The 9,872-nt window shown below is 41.8% G+C and overlaps 1 non-coding gene across 1 annotated transcript; it reads right to left on the reverse strand.

The window, feature by feature from the left end:
• Positions 1–9,490: 9,490 nt before the first annotated feature.
• TRNAC-ACA (transfer RNA cysteine (anticodon ACA)) lies at positions 9,491–9,563 on the reverse strand. Its single transcript has one exon. It is a non-coding gene; the product is annotated as a tRNA-Cys (tRNA).
• Positions 9,564–9,872: the final 309 nt, after the last annotated feature.

Consider the following 9,872-nt stretch of genomic DNA (forward strand, 5'->3'; position numbering starts at 1 on the left):
AAGACACATCCACGGAGAAGCCCATTTGTCAGAAGGCAGACCCTCAGTTGGTCTCTCAGTGTCTTTCTGAAAGAATTCAGTTTCCTCTCTCCCATGACCAACTGTTTATCTTTGATTTGAGTTTTCTTTAAAGAACTTAATACTAGTGGACAGTGTATGTGTATGTGTGTGAATTCATCTTAACACACCCAATAATGCAACTTCTGCCCACAGTTTGGTACCCAAGACCTAATCCCCAGGGGAAAAAAATGTGACTTTATACTGTCATGTGGTTTTCAATTCTCTTCAGTATCATCAGCTACACTTGGTCTTGTGTGCTGTCACTGTACCTATTAGCTGAGGCTGGGAAATCTAGGGGTGGGGGCTGAGATAGGTCTCAGGTGTCCTTTGGACTGTGTTGGCTAACTCAGGTGTTTATTTCTTAGTTCCCTGACACTACAAAAGAGTTAAGAAAGCTCTTTCACGGGAAGTTCTACAAGAAGGGAAATGAAATCACTATAGGGCTTCACATGGGGAAGGACCTTGCTGTACCACAGGTTTTGCACTGGAATAGAAGAAACTAGGGGCAGTTTTCATCATCTCAATGAATGGCACCACCACCCACCAAGCTGAAAATTTAGAATTATCCTTGGTTCCTCTCATGCCTGCAGCTTCCACATATAACTTACCAGCAAGTCCCTTTGATTTTACCTCAAAAATGAATGATAGGTCTGTCTTCTGCTCCCCATCTCATGTCTACACTCCTGTGCCAGGCTCTCTAGCTCTTGTTTGGATTATTCCAAGTTTCCTGTCTCCCAAATCCACTCATTTCCTCCTTCAGTCCATTGTCTGCACAGTAGCCAGTGCAATATAAAACATAAATTACTTCATGCCCCTCTCCTATTGAAATCTCCAGCAGCTTCTGATCTGCCCCAGAATAAAGTAAAAATTCCTGACCATAGCTTTTGACATCTTGTGCAATATTGCACCTGCCTGCCTCTCCATTCTGCTTGCACTGAATTCCTTTAAATGCCATGAACACACCAAGCCCTGAAACCTCTCAGGAGACTTTGAATGGGCTGTTTTCTTCTACTGAAAGTGTTCTCCCTGCTCTGCTGCATAGATGACATCCTCTCATCTTTCAGGGCTCAATTTAAATAATCACTGTTCAGAACATCTTTCCTTCCTCATCCTGTCTAAGGTAGTTGTATCCCACTCTTTTGATTCCCAACCTTGGTCTCCTGCTTCTTTCTTATATCTTACCAGTATTTGTACTTATTTTAGTTTATTTATTTTTCTCTCTTTACTAGATCAGGAACACCTCAAGAACAAATATTCAGTCTGCCTTATTTTATTTGCAGATGTACCCCTAGAACTTTGAACATTTGACAAATAATGTTGTTGTTCAGTTGCTAAGTCATGTCTGACTCTGTGTGACCCCATGGACTGCAGCATGCCAGACTCCCCTGTCCTTCACTATCTCCTGGGGGTTGCTCAAACATGCCCATTGAGTCAACGATGCCATCCAACCATCTCATCCTCTGTTGCCTTCTTCTCCAGCTGCCCTCTATCTTCCCCAGCATCAGGGTCTTTTCTAGTGAGTTGGCTCTTGGCAATACTTCACAAAGCATTGGAGCTTCAGCTTCAACATCAGTCCTTCCAATGAATATTCAGGGTTGATTTCCTTTAGGACTAACTGGTTTGAGCTCTATGCTGTCCAAGGGACTCTAAAGAGTCTTCTCCAGCACGATAGTTCAAAAGCATCAATTTTTCAGCACTCGGCCTTCTTTATGGTCCAACTCACATCCATACCTGACGACTGAGAAAACCATAGCTTTGACTATATGAACCTTTGTTGGCAAAGTGATGTCTCTGCTTTTTAATATGCTGTCTAGGTTTGTCATAGCTTTTCTTTCAAGGTGCAAGCATCTTTTAATTTCATGGCTGCAGTCGCCATCTACAATGCTTTTGGAGTCCAAGAAAATTAAATCTGCCACTTTTTCCATTTTTCTCCGTCTGTTTGCCATGAAGTAATGGGACTGGATACCATGACCTCAGTTTTTTGAATATTGAGGTTTTAAGCCTGCTTTTTCACTCTCCTCCTTCACCTTCATCAAGAGGCTCTTTAGTTCTCTTTGCTTTCTGCCATTAGAGAGGTATAATCTGTATATCTGAGGTTATTGCTATTTCTCCCGGAAATCTTGATTCCAGCTTGTAATTCATCCAGTCCAGCATTTCACATGGTATACTTTGCATATAAGTTAAATAAGCAGAGTGACAATATACAGCCTTGACATTTCCTTCCCCAATTTCGAAGCTATGAGCCATACCGTGCAGGAACACCCTCTTGAATGGATCATAGTGGAGAGTTCTGACTAAATGTGGTCCATTGGAGAGGGGAATGGCAAACTACTTCAGTATTCTTGCCTTGAGATCCCCATGAATAGTATGAAAAGACAAATAATGAGCAGTCAACAAATATTTGAATGAAAGAATAAATGAATCCAGTCTTGCAGACCATATATGAATTGCAGCCTTAATGGCTGCAAATGCACAGGCGATGCTCCCTTTCATTAAGGAAAGTCATATTTGGGGATGGTTCATTTTCAGCATCCTTTGAACTAACATTTTTCAAATGAATATCAACAGGCACAGTCTGGAACCTGATACGTTGTCCTGTGAGTTTGTGTTGTTACTGGAAGCTAGGAACATGCCAACCACAAAGCTTTTCAATCACAGACTGCATCAAGGCCCTGATCACTCCTGGCCTCATAGTTGTTTATATCATCTATTGGAATTTGGCAAATAAGCATGAAGTGGGTGTTGACATGGCCTTTATTAGCAACATTTAGCAATTGAAAAAAATGACTTAATTGTAATTTATATAAAAAAACAATGATAAGGTGTATGGATTTCAAACATATCTTCCACTGGGAGAAACTATAATGAAGAAATGGTGGAGGTAGAAAATTGGAATTAAATGGGGCAAAAAAAGTTATTATGCAAGCATACACTTGTCTTTAGGTATATTTGAGAGGATGGGTTTTTCCTATTCTCCACACATCCTTTATTCTGCCACTTTTGTTTACTCCTAGTAGGAAAGAAAACTTTTAGCTTAACAATGCATGATCTGCTGTCAGCCAGTATCGATGCCTATAAGAAACAACCTATACTGCCAACAGGAAATCTTGTTCATCTTGTAGTCTTTCTACATAGAAGAAGCTGAAAGATCATAGATAATGCCTACAGAAAACTTAAAGGAATTACTGAGAGAAGGATTCCTTATAGCTTCTGCATCCCTAGAATGGGCAGGGATCCTGATCTTTGTGGTCCAAATGAAGGGGTGAAAATGATGGATACACTGGGACACTGGAGGAAGGTGGGAGATCAGAAAAGGAGAGAATATAGCATATGGAACTCTGCTCAATGTTACGTGGCAACTTGGATGATTAGGGTGTTTGGGGAAGAATAGATACATGTATATGTATAGCTGAGTCCCTTCATGGTCCACCCGAAACTATCACAACATTGTTATTTGACTATACCCCAGCACAAAGTAAAAAGTTCAAAAGAAAAAAACAAAGGAAAAGAAGAGAAGATGGGAGAATCAGAGGATGAAGAGGTTCTTGGACATCCATCCTAGGCTGACTTACACAAAGTTAAAATTGGCCCCATCTGATCAATAAGGAAATGTTCTGGCCATCTTTCAAAAGAGCTTGGATCAACTCACAGTAGGATATTTTTCTCCTGGCAATGGACAATTTTCTGCCACTGTATGCCCTTCTAGATATTTTGGGAGGGGTTGGTGGAGGGAGATAATGTATTTACATCAAAGTTTTATCTAAAATCTCATTAGCATAAAGGCTACCTCTGCCTAATACATTCTCCGAATTGACATTTGGAAACTGCAGGCCTCGACTGCCTGTTCATTCAGGCCCCTTCCCCAACTCTGTGTATAAGTGACATCATTTTATCTTTTTACTTTCTATCCTTTTAACATTGATTTTTAGGTTCTTTTTATTTTTGGTGGAAAATGCGAAGATTCTGGCAGGATGCACTTTTAACGTAATGTAGTTAATAACTACTATGCTGCTAATGCAAAATTTGATGATGATCTCTCAACTGGTATGATTAGCACTTAATCCTTTTTTATCATGGTGATACTGTATTTGTTGCCTTTCAGCCTTGAAGATGTCAGCAGTCTCCTCTATTCATTTAGAATTTTATGTGTTGGAGATTTTGGCTTTTGAATTTTAAGGGTTTGAGGGCATGAATGCTTACAGAAAATTATCTACATGTCTGCAGAACACAGATGATTCCTGGTTTTTTGTCCTCGAGCTGTTTTGCACAGGTTAGGGAAAGAGTTTGACACCATCCAAACCTTCCACACAGGTCCGTTAACTGTATATCATTAACTCCCTGTGCCCCAGCTTCTTCTCCTGGCAACTGAGGACAATCGTGTCTGACCACAAACTCCTGGTCATGGTTACGGGCATCTGATGACAGGTGTGTGAAAGTGGCTTGAAAACTCATAAACTATTAAATGAAATAAGATTGGTTTCATGATGTTTGACATCATCATCATCATCTAAGTTACCCCAATGTGGAGGCTCAGAAAAGTCATGAGTGATTCTTTGCTAGGCCTGCCTTTGACAAAATTCTTCACCATGAGATTTCCTTAAGTTGTGAGCATCCTCAGGACTTTTAAATCTGAATTTGACTCACAGGGAATGTTTGAAAAACAGTTGTACAAAGGAAGCACGAAATGATTAGGAAGCACGAAATGATTCATCTGTTGGTGACAAAACATTGTCATATAGTTACCTAATTTTATCCTTTTGGGAAATATCGAACAGGAGATATTAAGCCCCTTTGATGTAAGAGAAAGCTTAAATACGAGGCAGCTAAATAAAAGGTTCAAGGTGTCTTAACAAGTAGAATATCCTATTTTTTTAGGATGGACACCCAAATAGGAGAACAGCACTTAAAGCTACTTAGGGTGGTAAGGATAAGGAGGTATAGGGGTGGGGTACATAGAATAATCCCTTTTGGAGGTCTGGACTCCCCAGATAAGTGCTGCTTTGTTATAGACCTTTATCCCCCATGGTTACCAGCTTATCCTCTAAACTAGCTGGAACATGCAGACCTTAATGCAGTGCTGGCTGAGGCAAATGGATAATTATGTTTGAATTTCAAGTATTATCTTAAAAAAATTAGTGAGCCACTTGTGGGTGGGCAGCTTTAGCTCCTGAATGCCTAACCTACTCCAAACGAATCTAGGTCAAACTCAATTCACATGATAAACAGAAAGAGTCAATTTTCTTTCTGGAGGCCTGAGGCAACATGTCACGCAACAATGCTGTCCAGGTGGCTACAACTACACTTTCTGAAGACCACCGATAGAGGACTGTTCCTTGCATCTCAACTCTGGAGCAACTCTGGTTTCTTGGGCCACTTGAACTGTTGAAAGCAGGACCACCACTGGGTTATGTGGTACATTTTTGAGAATGAGGAAAAGTCATAGACTTTGGGTCACCCCAGCTTCACAGGTATATAGAGAGGCAAGCATATACTACCTTTCAGTAATGGAAGAGACACCTCTTCACCTGAGTGTTGCGGTCCTGCCAAGGACCATCTCTCACTCACCCCTTCAGCCAGGACCTTCCTGCACTTCACAAACTGCATGACTATACATTTCAGCCCTGTGTGGAACAACTCCACCTTCTTGCCTTGTAATTGTCTGCTTAAAACAATGAGAAGTGCAACTTTCCCCCCACTCTCCTCTTTGGATAAGGACTTTCTACTTTGTCCCCCTCACTAGGGAGAATTAGAGACAGTGTTTACATTCTTTTGACTTTGTTCATACCATGAGAGTCTGTATTCTCTGGGTAAAAAGGCCCACGTATTTATAGAAAATAAGAATTGCTTCCAGTTCTATACCTTAGCAGGTCAACTCAGGAGAATGTGGTTCCTGATTAGTTTGGAGAAACTAAACTAATTTGGATAAGTTCCTGGTCAATGTGGAGCCTGGGGAATAATGATAATTACTAGACGTAGCTACCCTTTGGTGGTTGGTGGTTTAGTTGCTAAGCTGTGTCCGACTCTTGTGGCCCCATGGGCTGTAGTCCACCAGGCTCCTTTGTCCATGGGATTTCCCAGGCAAGAACACTGGAGTGGATTGTGTTTGCCAGTGGCATCATTTCTTGGTCTTAGTTCTCTCTATTTCAGTTACTTTCCGTTTTCACATCTGAACTCTTAATTCCCTCTCCTCCCCCTCTCTCTGTCCCCTCATCATTGCCACTTGAAGAGCTTTGCCTTCTTCTGTACATGGGTGGTTTTCCTGTGTTTGCCTGAACCCCCCAGGCTGGAGAACCAGATGACATTCTGGATGACGTTGAGGTTCCAGGACTCAAACTGTCTGAGTGGGATTTGCAGCCAGAGGTCACCTGGGTTTCTGTTTGCTCGCACGATCTATAGTTTTGAATTTTCTGCAGCAGCCATAGTAGAGGTTCTGGGGTCCTGTCCCTGGTCCCCTGGGCTCTGACGGATGGGGTGCAGGGCACCCACCTTTCTGGTGGCCCTGCTCCTCCATCTTAACCACACACACAGTCACCTTTTCTGGGTGGGTGAGGTGAGGAGAGTTGCCCTTACTTACAGATATTTTCTTTGCTTGAAGGAGAAGAGAGGAAAGTGCATTTCACTTTGTATGGGTGTACAGCATGGCGTGTGTGTGTGTGTGAGTGTGTGTGTATAGGTGTGCACCTACATTTGTTTCTGGTTTTTCTTTTTTTTTTTTAAACCTCAAACTACCAAACTATTATTTTTCAACTTCAATAAAACCCACTAAGGTTCTTCCTTTCGCCGTTTTTCTCTGTCTTTCTAAAGCCTAAAATCTCATAGGGTCATCTACTACAAATGCTTCCTTTCTATCCTGTCTTAGCGTCCCCTTCTGCAGCCTCCCTGAGTTCTTTAGTAACGTGCAGTGGCCTGGATTGTGCCTGGTTCCCAGGGGCACCCCATGCCTCTGTCCTGCCCTAAAAACACTCCTACCAGCCTCTTCTGCCTTGACTGCCCTCAGTCACACTGGATTCTTTGCTTTCCCAGTTCCCGTTCTTTGTCTAATGGCAGACACAGTCTGTATGGTGCTTGCCCATATTCAGGAAGAAGATGTTGAAAACAACTCAGGTGTGTAGTAGATCAACTGTCAGAAAACATATGCTCCAAATGCTGAAACTAAATGACTTGCTCTTCAGACTTTTTTCAAAACCTAGAAGAAGAGAGCTGGTGGAGATACCCATATCTTTATATCAGTTTATCCCTTTAGTTGAAACTGTCTGACCCTCTGCTTTGGCAAGAATCTCACCAAACAAACAAGCCAACTGAATGCGAACTTACCAGTTGGGCTTTGGTGTACCTACATCTGTACAGAGCCCCATTTATAAAGCTGTTAATTTCTTCATTCATTCATTCACATTGCCCCTAACAAAGCATTAGGTGTTCTGCCAGGTGCCTGGGATACAGAGTGAACAGATGAGGTCCTATACTTTTGGAGCTTATAGTCTAGTTTAAAATTGTTTAGTTACCAGTGAGGTGAGATTCACAAAGACAAAGAAGCTTGTGTGATGACAAACTTTGTGTATAACTAGGGAACATACAGGATTGGGGTGGGATCTATGACCTTTGTAATTCAGTGAGGTCAGTTCTACGTGTGAAAGTGGCTGGTTGAAAGTTGAGGGGTGAGCACAAGTGAGATTGATGGAGGCTTGGGGATGGGACTGGGGAGACAGAGGAAAGAGGGGAAATCTACAGGAGGTCCCCAAGCAAACTCAAGGACCCTAAAATGCTACCATGGCTGGAGTACTGAAAACCAAGAGTAGGGTGTGGACTGAGGTAGGAAGGGTAGGTAGGAGCCAGATTTTTCAGGCCGTATATAGACAACATGAAGGACTCTGCTCTCAGAGCATGGGAGCCAAGGAAGGTGTCACGCAGTGGCGTGACATGATCAGATTTCTTGCCCTTCCGTCCTTCCTTCCTCCCATCCTTCCTTCCTTCCTTTTTGTTTTTTTAAAACAAAAAAAAATCACTCTATTCAATTTTCGATATATGCAGGACTGTAAAACCTTCAAATATGCATATCCTCAAATTGTTCACCTGACATATTCTTCTATGTTCAGAAAGCTGCTTGCATTTCTTTAAAGGTTAAATATTGAGGCATGCCAGCCTTAGTTAAATACAACAAATTGGGAATTACTAATATCAAATTCCCAATACCCTAATTTAACATTCAGTGGCCATCAACCTGACCTTGAGCAAGAATTCTCACATACACAGATGCCAAAGCTTCCTGCTGGGCGGAGAGGGACATTTTTTTCAGCCAGTGATCCACTTGTAGAGACCATCCCCTACTGTTGTAGTGGCTGGTGGTGTAGAAGCAGCATGAATTATTCATGCGAGGAAGACAAATTAGAGTTAGAACCAGGTGCTCTGTCTTCCCTTGTGAAGACTCTGCCAATTAAGATAAAGAAGGATCTCTCACTCCATCAAGCCACAGTCTCACTCTGTTATACTGTGCTTAACCCAGATTCCCAAACTGGGTTTGGAAATGGATTAGTGGATGATGAGCTTGTTTTAAAGGTGATATAGTCTTCAAGAAAAAGGGAAAGTTAACTCTACCAGTGGTTTTAAAAGTAAAATGCAAGGTTCAAGGGAATTGTTTTAATAGTGTTTGCCGTGGAAAGCCTGTTAAGCATCGCAAGTTCATTTTGGAGAAGCAGCTATTGCTTTCAATTATAAAAACTGCCATTCAGACACATTTTTAGACCTGGACACAGCTTGCTGTGGTCCCATTGTCTTAGAAAATGTCTAAACGGATAGAATTGCAAGGGATCTAAGGGTTGGTAGGTCTGATTTGCCAAAGTTATTCAAAGGCCACTCCACCTTCAGAATTCTAACACGGTTGTTGTTCTGGCAGCTTTAGTAAGAGTAGTTGTGGGGTTGACAACTTTTTACCTCTACTCTGCAGCCATTCCAGAGCTGGAGATGGTCTTGAATGAACATTGTGGAGGGTATAGTAAAGGCTAGAAAGTCACATCTGTGTTATGATAATCAACTGTTTGCCCTGAATTTTCATCTGTTCTCAGAATATGTCATAAGTATAAAAGCAAATTAAACTAAATAGTTTTTATCTAATTTTTGAGGATAAGTAACCCATCAATCAACAAACATTTATTAAACGCTTGCTGTATACTTGGCATTGATAAGAGCTGGGGTGAATTAAAAATTCTAATGTGTTGGCCCTAGGAGAGGTAATAATAAAAACATGGGATTATTGAAGAACAGAGAGGTTGAATTCCTAAAGAGTGAATTCCTTTAGGGAATAGGGAAGATAAAGTGAAATGAAGTTGCTCAGTCGTGTCCAACTGTTTGCGACCCCATGGACTGTAGCCTACAAGGCTCCTCTGTCCATGGGATTTTCCAGGCAAGAGCACTGCCATTTCCTTCTCCAGAGGATCTTCCTGACCCAGGGATTGAACCTGGGTCTCCTGCATTGTAGGCAGATGCTTTACCATCTGAGCCACCAGGGAATTGGGAGGTTTCCCAGAGGTGAAATTGGAATTGGGCTTGGAGAGTAAATCATAGTCAGTAAAAAGGAGATGAGAAGCCAATGAAAGTGGGCAGAATGGAGTATTTTGCCTCACTGGATTCCATGACCAATGGAGTATGGTTCCCTTTGATATGCAACTGCCATAGCAGAGTATCACAGTATCACACAGCTGGGTTACTTAACAGAAATTTATATTCTCTCAGTTCTCTTAGTTCTGGAGGCTGGAAGTCCAAGCTCAAGGTGTCAACAGAGCTAGTTTCTGATGAGGACTCTCCTCGTAGCTTGCAGA

Source organism: Ovis aries, chromosome 1 (genome assembly GCF_016772045.2).
Source record: "Ovis aries strain OAR_USU_Benz2616 breed Rambouillet chromosome 1, ARS-UI_Ramb_v3.0, whole genome shotgun sequence".
NCBI classification, from domain to species: domain Eukaryota; kingdom Metazoa; phylum Chordata; class Mammalia; order Artiodactyla; family Bovidae; genus Ovis; species Ovis aries.